The sequence below is a fragment of the Symphalangus syndactylus genome, chromosome 9, assembly GCF_028878055.3.
Source record: "Symphalangus syndactylus isolate Jambi chromosome 9, NHGRI_mSymSyn1-v2.1_pri, whole genome shotgun sequence".
NCBI classification, from domain to species: Eukaryota; Metazoa; Chordata; class Mammalia; order Primates; family Hylobatidae; genus Symphalangus; species Symphalangus syndactylus.
In genome coordinates this window covers 88592104-88603888 of record NC_072431.2, presented here as the reverse complement: position 1 = coordinate 88603888, position 11785 = coordinate 88592104, and positions in this window count along the sequence as shown.

Genomic DNA, 11785 nt, shown 5'->3' with positions numbered 1-11785 from the left:
TCCCAGACATAGAACATCGCCACTGCAGCCACGGTGAATTTTCTCCTTCTTAGGGATTTTCTCCAACTCTGTAAGCAGCTCATGAATCTCATCCCTTCTTACCTCCACAGGCCTTGGTGTCTCCCCCGCGCCCCCTTGTTTTGGATTCATTTTAGAAAAGAATGAACTTCAGTACCTAAAGTGCCAAGAGCCCAATCCTGCTGATGACAGAAGTCGATGTTCCAGTCACTGAGGCCTGACATGTTCACTCTTCTTTTGTCACCACCTGGTTCACTTCGGTGCCTAACATTTGCTGGTTCAAGTACAAATCTGAAGGGTGCCACAGTGTACAGAAGTGTTAGGGACATGCTAAATAGAGCCCCCAGGAAACCCTGGATAATTTTAACTTTCTCCATGATCCAAGAAAGATTTTAAGTCCCAAGCATACCTTCTTTCTGGTTTTCCCTTGTCTTCATTCACTTTTTTTTTTTTTAAGAGACAGGGTCTTGCTCTGTTGGCCAGGCTAGAGTGCAGTGGCAGGATCACAGCTCACTACAGCCTGGACCTCCCAGGCTCAGACAATCCTCCTGCCTCAAGCGATCCTCCTGCCTCAGCCTCCCAAGTAGCTGGGACCACAGGTGTGCACCACCATGTCCAGCTACTTTTTTAAAAAATGTTTTGTAGAGGGCTGGGCGAGGTGGCTCACACCTGTAATCCCAGCACTTTGGGAGGCTGAGGCAGGCGGATCACAAGGTCAGGAGATCGAGACCATCCTGGCTAACATGGTGAAACCCCCGTCTCTACTAAAAATACAAAACATTAGCCGGGCGTGGTCGCGGGCGCCTGTAGTCCCAGCTACTTGGGAGGTTGAGGCAGGAGAATGGTGTGAACCCAAGAGGCGGAGCTTGCAGTGAGCTGAGGTAGCGCCACTGCACTCCAGCCTGGGCGACAGAGAGACACTCCGTCTTAAAAAAAAAAAAAAAAAAGTTTTGTAGAGATGGGATTTCACTTTGTTGCTCAGGTTGGTCTTGAACTCCTGGCCTCAAGGGATTCTCTCACCTTGCCCTCCCAAAGTGCTGGGATTATAGGTGTGAGCCACAGCACCCAGCCTTCACTACTCTTTGGAGCCCGAAAGCCCTGTCCCAGACCCTGAGCTCATGACAGCTCTCATACTGTGCCTGTGTCCTCCAGCCTATCTGGTTTTGTCATTGTTGCGGGCTGTCAGGGGAGCAGACCCTTGACTTCCTGGGCTCCATGAATAATTACTGTGGTTTCTGGCAGGAACTCCCTGCCTTCCCACCCCCCAGCCCACCACCCTTGTCCTCTCCCTCTTCCAGGAAGCCTGCTTGTTCCTTCCGCTCTCTCTAGCCTGTGCTCTCGAGCGCCACTCGCAGGCCCCGCCAGCTGATTTTCTGGGTCTTCTCTGCCCTTCCTTAGAGAGTGCATTTCTTTGGTCCTGCATGTCTTGCTCACTCCAGTTTTCTCACTTGACTCCTCATGGCCCATCCCAGAGACCACACATCCACTTAGCCTCATGTAAGCAAAGCTGGGTTCAGCATCACCCAGCAATGCCACACACACCTCCTGACAAGGCTGGCCTGCTCCCACCTTGGAAAGCCACCATTTCCTTCCCCCGTGAAATGCGAAATGCCAAATTTACTCTAGGAAAGTAAAATTAGTTTGTGGTCAAGGGGGTTGTTTGCCCCTCCGTTTGTGGCCTGTTTTGAGGGAGCTGTCATTGTTTGCTGTTTGTGCAGTTCAGGTGTGCAGCTAACACCTCTTCCTTTGCACATCAGCCCCAGGAGGCGACTATTCCTGAGATATGCAGAACAGCTCTCTAGTCCACCTGAGGATCCTGACCATACAAGCTTCAGGCCTCAGGTTCTAACTAACATTTAAGTACATTTCAATTAAACATCACATTTCAGACTAATATGTCTTTAAAGTAAATGCACTAGGGAGATATGGAAGCCCCATGACACATTTAGCAATCACATTTTCTCGAATTAGTAGCTAATGCTATATGAAGCGAGGTCTCCTGTTCAAACCCAGAGCTCGGCTATATGGAAGTCCTGTCTTTCTTCCCTACTTCTATTTGCCATTGAAACTTCTCCCTTGGCAGGTCAGCTGCTATGGAGTGCCTTACTTCTGCTTGGGAAACATCTTCACTTCCCCATCTAGTAATATGGGAGATACTGACTTTTTCTCTGTATTTCCCTATTAGCCTATATATCTATATATCTATATATATTTTTCTTCCATGCCCTCTATCTCCAAAAGGCATCTGTTTAGGGTATCTGTGCCCGCATCCTGATATCCCAGTCCCTTCAGCTGACAGTTAACCCCACAGCACTTTCAGACCCAAAGCGAGGTCCACTGGTGTTTTTGCATTTTATATAATACTTACACGCACATATATGTGTATGTATGTGTGTGTGTGTATATATATATATCTGTGTGTGTACATATATACATATATGTAGATATTTAGCTGTCAGTGTTATCATTATGTCTGGCAGATTTATAAACAACAGCTTTTAGACACTCAGTTAGAGTTTACATCATTGAAACCAACAACAGATTGAAAAATAAAACAGAAAATTTACTGGAATGGTAGCCATCCTCTTCCCACTGGCTCCAGGATGTGATATCCAGAACAAGAAGATTCCAGGATGTGAGGCACAAAGGAGGCTGCTGTAAAGATCCCCTGATTGGGGCTCTCTTCTCCCACCCTGCACTCCCTAATACCACTGGCCCAACCCATTGCAGATGTCTGTGGTCCTGCTGTGAGGAATAGGAATGCCTTTGAATTAGCAATGTTTTAATACTAATAGAGTAAGTAACTGAGGGAGCCAAATTTGCTCTGCTAATGTAAACTGCTTTATCAGATCCTTTCCAGTTTGATAACAACTAAGAATATTTTCCCAGAAGAGGACAAACTATAGGAAAAATTGCAAAGGTGGGGGGTGGGGACTTAAAATGGGAACAGATGAGCACGTGCCCTGGGGAGGTCAAAAAGGGGGCAGAATCCAAAGAGCCTGAGGCACTCCTTGCCTTCTTCACCACACACAGAGACCTGTTCTGGATAACCTGCGGCTGTGGGCTCCAGTGAGCAATTCTGGCCCTCACCATACCTGTCAGCTTTTGAGTGTCTGTACATCCATAAATCAGATTAGAAATTCTTAGCAAACTCAGCTTCTCTCCCAGCCCATCCACCCCACAAACACTGCCCCTCATACACCTTCTCACCATGAGAACAATCCTCTTTCAGGCCTTTGAATATCAAAGAACTCTCTTTAGGTCATAGATCATCCTTTCCCAACCAGCCATAGATAAGTGGCTGGAGGGAACAAGAAACCGGGAGATGTAATAATAATGGTATTTATTAAATAGATGATATGGAAATATATAGTAATGGCATTTCTTATAGAATAGACTTATGTAATTGTTACCAGAGCACCAGGCATTCAGTCTGGGTCCCATTGCTCACTGCACAGAAAGCCAATCGCTGAGGCAATGAGTATTGCCAGGAAAGAAAGTTTTTGTGTTCAGGTGATGTCAACAAGGAGAATGGGAGATGAGTCTCAAATTCATCCCCCAGACTTGGGGGGTTTGTATGGTGGGGGAAGGAAGGTAGCTATATGCAGGAAGGATTGAAGGAGAGATAAGGAAGTAATCACAACAAATGAGGGGTCTGTCTTCTCATTGTCTGGGTGTAGTGATCTGGCAAGTTTCAGTCCCTTGCCTGAGATTGGGTTTCCTGAGGAAGAAATTCAGATGAAACAAGTCTAAGTTTCAAGTTTCAAGACTGGGAAGGTCAATTTCCATGTTTATTCGAAAACTCATAAATATCATTTTTATGTGACAATTGGGTTGTTTTATAATACTTATGAAATACATAATAGTTTATATAGTTAAATTTTCCATCCCTCAATTTCTTATCTTCAAAATGGCAATAACAATAGCACACACAGAATAGAGTTTTAAGGATTAAATAAGCTGATATCTGTAAAAACTTGCTTGGAAAATAATAAGTGTTCAGTAAATATTATTTATTGGTATGACTATTTCTGCAGAATCTTTCTAATATTCTGGATTTAAGAAAAGTTGAGTAGCAAGTAATAGATTCCCACCTGCATCTGGGTCGTTAGTTGTAGTCAGAGTCTCTAAGTCGGTGCCAAAATATTCCAAGTGTTAAACCTCCCATATACACACACTACTCCCCATGTGAAATGAACTCAGGTAAAAGTAGAGAACCATGTGGTCAATTAGGAGGAATCGGGAGAGACCACTAATTTTTGGGAAAACTCATTTCTGACTTTTTTCAGATCAAACAGAGCTGTGAGCAAATTTTTTCTGGCTGTAAGGAGGGAACACATTCATGAGCCAAAGACACAGACCTATGAGGTGTGCAACTTCCTGTTTCCTTGGTGAATGCTTCAGAAAACATTCAGTTGGGAATTTAAAATTTTTCCATTTGCTGTCACCCTTCAAAGCTTGTTGAAGAATGGATGGGGTGAGTCAGGGAGCTGGTTTGGGGATAGACTTGGGGAAGGCTTTCACACTCTTCCTTGATTTTGTAGTAACTCACGGAGACCAATGACCTTTGCATTCTGACTCTGGCTCTGGGTAAGGGTGTGTGACTCCTTAAATTCACAGACCCAAAGCTTCTGAAAAGCATAAGGTATTTCGTGCAAGTCAATGACTAAACCATTCAGGGAAAATGGAACGCTATTCTCTTACAAAAATATCTTCTGGGTTAGTGTTCCACTCTGATGGCTCATCCTCGAGACATAACTGTTTAATTAATTCAAATAAGTTTGTTTTGACCTTTCCTGACCTTTCTGTGGCTCTTGACAAGGCAGGCATCGGCTCCATCTTGAAACCCTCCTCCCGGGGCTTCAGGTACTAGTCTTTCTTGGTTTCTTTCCTCTTTCCCTCACCACAGTTTCTCGGCTCCTCTGCTAATAGATCCTCTTTCTACAACTGCCTCTAAAATGCCTGGATGTTCAGAGTTTCATATTTATTCTTTTTCACATTTTAATTCTAACCAATGGTTTTTAATCTTTCCTGGTGACCAACCACTTCAAGGAATCTGATGAATTCTATGGATTTTGTCACTGTAAAATTCATACTCTTACATCTGAAATGTTACACACGACTTTGGGGGATCCCCAGCCCACTGTAATGATCCCACAGCACCCCAGAGGATCCGTGTGGGAAAGAAAAAAAGCAGCCCGTGAGACTCAGGAACTCATCTGACTCTCGGAGCAGGGCCTCTGTGCTGAGAAGGTTGCTGGTGCTCACATGGAGGGTGGAGGATGTCTTATCCTCCTGTTGTATATGAACCATCTCACAGAATACCAGAAACACCAACATCAGACAAGAGCACTTTGAGACCGTAATAGTCACAGACAAAAACAAGGTGACCACGTAACTAACAAAATGCTGCACCTACCCCCTACCCCAGCAAATATGAAAGATGTTTTCAATTACTTATTTATCAATTATAGCTGTATCCTCACTCTCTCATCTTCCATTCCTATAGAGAAGATTTATTTAGATACTCAGTCATAGAATTGTCTCTGCTTTCTTTTTACTTATTTTTGGTAACAGCTTTCTTAAGATATATTAATAATTCATACACCATACAATTTACCTATTTAAAGTGCTCAATTCAATGATTTTTCCAGTATATTTAGAATTTTTCAATCATCATAAGAATAAATTTTAGAACATTTTCATCTCTTCCAAAAGAAACCCTTCACCCCTTATCAATAACCCCCAATTAGCTCATTCCCCCAACCCTAAGCAACCACTAATCAACTTTGTTTCTCTGTATATTTTCCCATTCTGAACATTTCCCATAAAGGGAATCTAATAATACATGTTATTTCTGTGTGGGGGACAGAGGGAGGGCTGGCTTCTGTCAGCTGGTATAGTGTTTTAGGTTCATCCATGTTATAGCATTTATCAGTATAGCATTCCTTTTTACAGGAAAATAGTATTCAACATGTATTTCAATATTATTTCAATGGATATACCATATTTTGTTTATTCATTCATTAACTGATAGACATTTGGGTTGCCCTTGTTTTCTGACAGCACCCAATCTAGAACAAACCCCTGCTTTCTTAAACCCACCTTAAATCACCCAACTAGAGCCAAAGTCTTATCATAAGTCCTTTCTAATACCATCTTATAGAGACAACCCACAGTTCTCCAGGATACATGTTTTTCCTTCCTGCAATGAGTAATAAACCCAAGCCTTTGGTGGTCTTTGGCTGGAGAACATTGACACACAGATTCTATGTTACTGCAGATCCTTGCTCCAGAATTAAGACCTGGCCTAAGTTACGCCATTCAAGTCCTTAGCTTCAACAATCAGCAAAATGTTAGCTCCTAAATGAATATACCCAGGCATCATACATCTCACTATTTATTAGACATATCTACCATGGTGTCCTACAAATACCTCAAATGCAAATGTCAAAAACAAAGTATTCTAAAATTTTATTTTCCTCTGACTGCTATCTTAATTAAAGTCACCACTATCTAACAATACACAATTCAAAAATCAGGAGGTCACCCCGCACATGTAAGCCCTCAGCTCCTAAATCTGTACTTGCCTCTTCATTTCCACCAAAGTTGCCTCATGTCTCTTACCTAGACTTTTGCAATGACCTTCTTGCTACCTGGCCTCCTTCCTCTCCAGCCTTCACTCCTTCCTTTGTTCCTTCCACATGGCACTGACATTTTAAAAATAGAAAGCTTATTATCTCATTTTCCTTCTCACAATCCTTTCATGGCTCCCATCATCTGCAGAATAAAGTCAACATTCCTTAGGAGGGCATTTAAAAACCCCTTGTGTTCCTGTCCCTGGGGATTGCTCCAAGTACCTCTGTCTTTCATGAACTCCCTGTGTCCTAGCCACAGCAAACAACTTGAAGGGCCTGGAAAAAGTCACCATCTTTATCATCTTCTCACATTAGCGGTCCCCCCATCCCCAGACTACTTAGCAAGATCCTTTTTTCCCAGTCTCATCAACACTTACTTGAGTCCCCTCATAAGTCACCAACTCCATGTTTGACTCCATGCATCCATAATGCTCTTTCATACTATTTTTTAGCAATTACCACCTACTGAGATTCTTAAAGGTGGCATCCCGCTCCAAGGAGACTAGAATTATGCTGTAATAACTATTGTATCTTCACCATTTAATGGCGCTTCACACAAAATAGAGAGTCAATAAATATTTGATAAATAAAAGAATAGTGCAGTGATCTGATGACCCCAGCCCCAGCCAGTGTCTGACTCCGAACCACATGAGACCCAGAGCAAGGACTGCTTAGCCAAGCCCAGTCAACCCCTAGAGCTGTGGAAAGATAGTAATAATGAAACACCGCTGTTATATTCCACTGAATTTGGAATGGTTTGTTACACAACAGTAGGTGACTAGAACAACCCTAGAAGAGCTATAAGACATAATCAACCTGTACTAAGAGAGGCCAGGAGAGTATCTATGGGCCTGGATCCTGGGGGTGCTAGATCAAGGAGAATAAGGAAGAGTTAGTCTTTGTGAAAGCCCTGCCCCCGATCCAAGGTTTAACACTGTGGCAAGATTCCTGACATGCTGCTAGGTCAGACCTTGGAAGCTTAGGCACACTAACTGGAGGAGAAATGCTGAGTCAAATGGTAGAGAGAGAATACAATGCCCAGAGAAGTGGGCATAGTATTGTAGATACACTTCATAAGGCCAAAACTCTACAAGACAATGAAGGCCTGGAGGTCACTCCATTTACTAAGGTAATCAATCATTTTATTGGCAAGACGGACAGCAATACCATTAAGCTCAGGGATGACTGTCTTCTCTAGGCAAAGCCTGCAATAAGGGATGCTTACATAAAGATGCTGTCTTTGGCTCATTAATATAATTCTGTAAAGCATCACACCATTCTTCAAGTGGGGTCAAGAGCAGATCAGGACTCTATAACAGACTAGGCTGCAGTGGACCTTCCACATAAGGTGTATGACATAAAAGACCCTAAGATTTCAGTAGTACCTGTCATGGGAAAGACAATGTACTATAGAGTTTTTGGCAAGCCCTGATAGGAAAATTACAACCTACACCCCTAAGTTTCTGGAGCAAGGCCATACTATCTGCAGTAGAGAACTATGTGCTAGTTGAAAAATAGCTTCTGTTGCCATGATTTCTTAAAGGGTGGGGACTTAGGGCTTCAAGTGACCATTCAGCCAGAATGGTGCCTATTCATTCTGCTAGATCTATGAGGCCATAAGTTCTGCTAGATCTACAAGGCCGTAAGGTCAGGTAGGCTTACCAACAATCCATTGTAAGTTAGATGTGTTGTATCGAAGATGATCACAGAGATGGAGGACACAAGAAAAGTGCATGAACATGTGTCTCAAACCCTCATGTCATTCACCACCGTCATCCTGAATCTCTTTCTCAGCTCTTGTAACCTACTGACAGAGGAGGAATTAGGCCAATTTTGCTTCACAAATGGGAGAGTGAATGTGTAGGTGCAAGCTGAAAACGAACTGTCCTGAAATACAGCCTTACTCAGCTGGTGGTTCTGAGAGTCAGGGGTGAGGCTAAATCCTCTCAAAGGGCAAAGCTTGGATAGTGCACTTGATCACTTACATTGTGCAGAAATAAAAGTAATCTAACTTAAGAATATGTATGGACTTATGGTCTGTGGTGAGTGCCTCTGTTTTTTGTCATGATCCTGGAAGGAGAAAGATAGGAAGATGGGGAATAAAGCAGTCTGTAGAAGAGGTATGTGCCTAAGTCTGTGGAGTGGACACAATTAATGAAGATTTTTGTATCACGTTTTAAGGTTCACCAGAAAGCAACTACCACTGGAGAGCCAGTAAGCAACTAAGCAGAGAAAATTAGTTGATACCATCCAGTCTGTGTCACTGACCACCTCTTATCTATCACGATGGACTCACGAACAGTGTATGGAGAATAGCAGAGAAGGAGAATATGTGTGGGTCCCACAGCTAGGTTCCCATTCACTAAGGCTGATTAGCTACATCTGTATCTACAGTCCACCAGCAATAGATACCTGTGCTGAGCCATCACATATGGCACCATTTCTCAAGTTGATCAACTGGCTACTTGGTGAAAAGTTGACTACACTGCACCAATTTTACCACTCAAAAGTAGAAATTCATCTTGACTGGACGCAACAGATATTCCGGGTACAGGTTTGCCTTTTTTGCTTGCAGGGGCTCAGCAAGCCCCACTACCAAAGGCTTGCAAAGTATTTGATCCACGATGTGGAATTCCACATAATATTTCTTCAGACCAAGGAGATGTGGCAAAGGAAGTGTATCAGAGGGTCACAGAACTGTATCACACCACTAGAAGCTAGTAGCCTGATAGAGTACCGAATGACCACCTGAAGCCCCATTTGAAAATCATGCCCTGTGAGATGGGATGTCATCCTCCAGGTACAGTGTACATGCTCAATCATATATGATGCTCTGACCCTGATAAGTAGAATATAGAGTCCACGAACCAAAAGACTGGAGTAGGCATGATCCTGCTTATCATTATTCCCAAATGTGCACTTGAAGAAGCTGTGCTTCCCATTCCTGAAATTCTAAGTTCTACATAACTAGAAGTCTTAATTCCCAGAGGACAATCACAAGGAACATTGCATTAGACTTGAAGCCATTTCTGCAGCCTGGTAACTTTGGGCTCCTTGTTTCTAGATTCCAGCAATCAAGAAAGGAATCACTATACTTGCAGATGTAATTGACGTTGGTCACGGAGGGAGGTAGAACAGGCATTACATAATGAGGGTAAAAAAGAAATTTGGCCCCCCAAGTGATCCAGTGACACATCTCTCAGTATGCTCCAGTCCAAATTTGACAAGAAATAGGTAAGTGTATCAACTGTGGCCTGAGAATGTCATGGCACTAGGGGCTCAGAGAGATGAGGGTCTCAGTCACCCACCAGAAAGCCACAATACAAGCAGAGGTACTAATCAAGAACGAGAGTCATCTAGAACAGGTGGTAGGGTAGAGAGACGGTGAGTATATATTGTAGCCTCGAGACTGCTGCATTGGCTAGGGTTGAGGGAGTAGATCCTTCTACTAGCTTTCTTCATCTTGTAGGTTTCCTCAAGAAGAGGGCCAGCCACAGTTCTGGAGTATCTGCTCCTAGACGGAGGTGAATGCACTAGATGAAGTGCATGAACCTGAACAACTTGAGTGAAGGACAGCAGTAGATGCTGGGCTGCTGTCAAGATCCCCCTTACAGTTGGGGCACCCATTCATCCAGCTGCCCAGGTTGTTGAAGGGTAGTGATGGCTCTCAGATGACTCCCTGTCCTGAAATATCCTCAGCCAAGGGAAACTGACTCATCTAAAGTTTTGCCCCCTCCCTGGGAACAGGCTGCACCCATGACTAGTCTTTCTGGGGACACAAAGACTTGATTCCCTTGTCTCAATTGAGACAATTCTCATGGCTGTCTCAAGTCCAGAGCTCCCTGTCAGCCTCTGTTGAAAGTGTATTGCAATTTAACTGCTCCATTTGCCGAGTTGTGCCTTTGCTTCTCCCTTTGCCCCATTCTCATCTTTCAAGAGCTTTACTCGATAAATATTTTGCATAAAAAGCTCAGGGTTGTGAAGTCTGTTTTCCAGGAAACTTGCAATACAACAGATGGGTAAACGAATATTCAAATAAAGAGATGATCCAATCCACCTGGCTCAACTGTCACGTTGTCAAGGAAAGAAAGTTCGGTTTTGAGAAGCTTAAAGATGTATGTTTGATATGGTTTGGCTGTGTCCCCATCCAAATCTCAACTTGAATCGTATCTCCCAGAATTCCCATGTGCTGTGGGAGGGACCCAGGGGGAGGTAATTGAATCGTGGGGGCCTGTCTTTCCCTTGTTATTCTTGTGGTAGTGAATAAATCTCATGATATCTGACTCTGACGGGTTTATCATGGGTTTCTGCCTTTGCTTCTCTTGTCATTCTCTCTTGCCGCTGCCATGTAAGAAATGTCTTTAGCCCTCCATGATGATTGTGAGGCCTCTGCAGCCACGTGGAACTGTAAGTCCAATTTTATCTCTTTCTTTTGTAAATTGCCCAGTCTTGGGTATGTCTTTATCAGCAGTGTGAAAACAAACTATACAATAAATTGGTATCAATAGAGTGGGGCACTGCTGAAAAGATACCTGAAAATGTGGAAGCGACTTTGGAACTGGGTAACAGGCAGAGGTCAAACAGTTCGGAGGGCTTAGAAGAAGACAGGAAAATGTGAGAAAGTTTGGAACCTCCCAGGGACTTGTTGAATGGCTTTGACAAAAATGCTGATAGTGATATGAACAATAAGGTCCAGGTTGAGGTAGTCTCAGATGGAGATGAGGAACCTGTTGGGGACTGGAGCAAAGGTGACTCTTGTTGTGTTTTAGCAAAGAGACTGGTGGCATTTTGCCCCTGCCTCAGAGATTTGTGGAACTTTGAACTTGAGAGAGATGATTTAGGGTACCTGGCAGAAGAAATTTCTTTTTTTTTTTTTTTTTATTATACTTTAGGGTTTTAGGGTACATGTGCACAATGTGCAGGTTTGTTACATATGTATCCATGTGCCATGTTGATTTCCTGCACCCATTAATTCGTCATTTAGCATTAGGTGTATCTCCTAATGCTGTCCCTCCCCCCTCCCCCCCACAACAGTCCCTGGAGTGTGATGTTCCCCTTCCTGTGTCCATGACTTCTCATTGTTCAATTCCCACCTATGAGTGAGAACATGCAGTGTTTGGTTTTTTGTC